At 39.2% G+C, this 4,090-nt stretch overlaps 1 pseudogene; it reads left to right on the forward strand.

Moving 5' to 3' along the window:
• The first annotated feature begins 680 nt into the window (after window positions 1–680).
• Window positions 681–2,040, forward strand: LOC123862263 (uncharacterized protein NKAPD1-like; annotated as a pseudogene).
• Window positions 2,041–4,090: the final 2,050 nt, after the last annotated feature.

Below are 4,090 nucleotides of genomic sequence, written 5' to 3' on the forward strand. Positions count from 1 at the left end.
TAAAAAAAATTTTTTATATGTTCTGGTTGCTTCTTCTTTTAATACATCTTTTTATTAACATATAATGTATTATTTGTTTCAGGGGTATAGGTCTGTGATTCATCAGTCTTACACAATTCACAGCGCTCACCATTTTACATTTATTTTTGAGTGAAGATTATAGGAGTATTTTGATGTCAGCTTGGTGGAAATGAACTTTTTAATGGAGACAGAAAATTGGCAGTTAAGTTTGATTTTCTTGAATAAAAGAAATGATAAAAAAGGTTCTGGTATAGTATTCAGAAATCAGTAAGTAGATTAATTGGGAGGACAGTCAGGTAGTCATTGCTGAGACCTGAATCCATAGCCTAAACTACTTGGTAGAAGAAACATTTCAAATGATAGAAATGGAAAATATAAGAGAACAGATGAGAGAATTTGAAAACAAATCTTGGAGACCAAAAATGCAAATAAAAGGATTTGGGGAGGAGATAAAAAATGGAGGAGAGACAATCATTGGCCAATAAGGAACTAAAATTTCCCTGAGGTGGGTGGCTGGTGGATATATGATCAAATTAAAATGACACATGTTCCTGGTAGAGTTCATGAGTAAAGACACACACCTAAGGCCACCCTAATAAAATTGTAGAGCTCAGCTTGTCTCCCAGACCGATTCCTCCCCCCAAATCCCCGCCACACGAGGCTGCGGGGCATGGATCGAGGGATTGAAGAATGTCCCGTGTTCCACTGGGGAAAGTCCTCCTAAGGAATGTCATCCGACAGACAGATGCTCACAATAAGATTCAGGAGGAATCAGATATGTGGAAAATAAGAGAACTGGAGAAACAGATGGAAGATGCTTACCGGGGGACCAAAAGGAAAATGTTACCCAGTAGTTCAAGACGGATGTGTAGTGATGGTTTTGATGAAGAAAGTCAAAGAGACTATTGGAGGCCAAAGAATGAAATTTCTGGGGCACTGAAGATGATTTTCTTAAGGCTAAATCGTGGAATAAGAAGTTATATGATTATGAAACTAATATGCCAGACAGATGGGGTCACAGTGGTTATAAAGAGTTATACCCTGAAGAATTTGAAACAGACAGTAGTGATCAGCAAGATATTACCAATGGGAAAAAAACATCTCCCCAAGTAAAATCATCTACCCATGAGTCTCACAAACACAAGAAGTCAAAGAAATCTCACAAAAAAAAAAGCAGAAAAAAAAGTCACACAAAAAACAGAAGAAAAGCAAAAAAGAAGCCACAGATATAACAGCAGATTCCTCAAGCGAGTTCTCGGAAGAAACTGGGGCTTCTAGTACCAGGAAAAGGAAACAGTCACATAAGCACAAGAAAAAATCCAGGAAAAAGTCTCTCAAAAAATCTGCTTTATTCTTGGATGCAGAAAGTGACACTTCCCAGTCAGATGATTCCGCATCCAGCAGTTCTGAGGAAGGTGAGGAGAGACACTAAGAAAACCAAAAGGAAAAAGACATAAAAAAAAGTCCATATCCCTGTAGTTAACAATGAAATACAGGAGAGGACGAACAGACACAAAAATTGGAAAGTGGCTACAGATGAAAGGTCTGCAGAGAGTTCAGGGAATGACTAAATGAGGAGACATTCTCCATTTCCCATCTGACTGGTTACTTACAGCTCTTCCACCTTGGGGTTTTGCCAGTGACTCTTTGCCCGGCACAGGGGCCCTGAGGTCAGAGCTGTCCTGTGCCATCTATCTACGTTCTGACAGACTTCTTGTCTTCTGTTTTGGCCTATTAAACTTGATCCTCTTATTGTTAATAGGGAATCTGGTATTTTGTTATGAAGTTTTCTTGAAGAGATTATTTTTTGCAATTAATCACATTTAGGGTAGAGTGCAAATGCAACAAATTAAAGGACCCAGAAAGCTGAATCCCAGTAACAACCTGGGTACACCAAAAGGGATGTAGAATTTGGGGAAAGCAAGGGCTGGGATCAAGAGGTGGATTGGAACTGGTGCTGTGTAGAATGTTGGAACATCGTGTTGCTCTGTTTATGTAGCAGGTGCCACAACTTTGTCTTCAGCCTTGGTGCTTTGCTCTTTCTGTATTTTGGCCTCAGAGATGTGGTCCAGTTTATTTAATGAGAAAATGAGTATAAGAGCAAGACATTTTTCCTTCATGATAACATCCATAGACAGCTGTTATTATGAGACTAGGGTTTTCTGTCAAATTTCCCTGCTGGACAGGGTCTGTGGCTACACTAAGTGTACCCCTAAACATGGTAATTGGTTTAGTAAATGGTTTTCTACTTCCTGTAAAAATAAATAAATAAAATAAAATTGTAGAGCTCCAATGCTAAAGAAAATTCTCACAAACTTTCAGGTAAGAAGAAAAATGTAGCCTGCTTGGGCTGTCATAACAGAATACCACAGACTGGGTGCCTTAAACAACAGACATTTATTTTCTCACAGTTATAGAGGCTGGATCCAAGATCAAAGTGCCAGCAGGGTTGATTTCTGATAAAGCCTTTCTTCCTGGCTTGCAGACAGCTGCCTTCGCAATATGTCCTCATATGGCCTTTCCTCTGTATGTGAATGAAACGAGAAAAAGAGATCTTTGGTGTCTTCCTCATTTCATAAGAACACCATTCCTATTAGGATTACAGCACTGCCCTTATGACCTCATTTAACCTTAATTATTCCCTTAAAGACTTAACTCCAAATATAGTCACATGGGTGTTAGGGTTCTGGTATACAAATTTTGGGGGATACAATTTAGTCTATGGCAATACCTAAACAAGGAAAAAGAATCAAACTCATTGCTTTTATGGTCTGCAAGACTGGATGCTAGATGATGGTTGAATAACATTTGTATAGTGCTGAGACAAAGAGCTACAACTTAATTATCCTGTGCCTAGTCAAGTTATGATCCATTTGTCAGGACTAAAAGGAACACCATTGCAAAAACATCAGGATTTGGGGAGTACATCACTCACTTATTCTATCAGAGAACACTGCTCAAAAAGCAACACCAACAAACAGATCCATCAGAATAGAGACCTCAAGGTAGGAGAAATGGAGGAAGAAAACAACATGTGGAGAGCAATGTACCTTGTTTTATGCACATATATCTGAATAGATAATGACAGATTTCTCTAGTAAGATGTAACAGCACTAAAATAGATTGTTAAAATAAAAGGAGCATGTGCAAGGAACATTATAATAGCTTACATCTGAATACACTTAGCTCTATGAAACTGGAGTTGGGTAATAATTGGGGAGAGAGAAGAAGAAGCATTCTAAAGTTATCATTTGGGTGGATGGTGGACAGTGGCAAGAAAGAAAGGACAAGTGAAGGGTAAAGTGTTCTGAGATTTCATCTCATGGAGGGCAAGGAAATGGAGGTTAATAGGATATTTTGTATGAAAAGAGTTTGTACAATATTAGTAAATAGAAACTGATTATGAGTCTTTGGGAAGGGAAAGTGATCAGCCAGGATATGGGAAAGCATAGTAGAAGATCCAAATTAAAAAAAAAAATTGGGGCACCTGGGTGTCTCAGTTGGTTAAGCGTCCGACTCTGTTTGTTTGTTTTATATTCTTATGTTAATCCCTATACATTACATCATTAGTTTTAGATGTAGTGTTCCATGATTCATTGTTTCTGCATAACACTCTGTGCTCCATGCAGAATGTGCCCTCCTCAACACCCACCAACAGGCTAACCCATCCTCCCACCCGCCTCCCCTCTAGAACCCTCAGTTTGTTTTTCAGAGTCCATCGTCTCTCATGGTTCGTCTACCCCTCCGATTTCCCCTGCTTCATTCTTCCCCTCCTGCTACCTTCTTCTTCTTCTTTTATTTTTTTTCTTAACATATATTGCATTATTTGTTTCAGAGGTACAGATCTGAGATTCAACAGTCTTGCACAATTCACAGCGCTTACCAGAGCACATACCCTCCCCAGTGTCTATAACCCAGTCACCCCATCCCTCCCACCCCACCCCCCACTCCAGCAACCCTCAGTTTGTTTCCTGCGATTAAGAATTCCTCATATCAGTGAGATCATAAGATACATGTCTTTCTCTGTTTGACTTATTTCGCTCAACATAATACCCTCCAGTTCCATCCA

Source organism: Mirounga angustirostris, unplaced genomic scaffold (assembly GCF_029215605.1).
Source record: "Mirounga angustirostris isolate CCGP_5_RB_7025 unplaced genomic scaffold, mMirAng1.0.hap1 SCAF_9, whole genome shotgun sequence".
In the NCBI taxonomy this organism is placed as follows: domain Eukaryota; kingdom Metazoa; phylum Chordata; class Mammalia; order Carnivora; family Phocidae; genus Mirounga; species Mirounga angustirostris.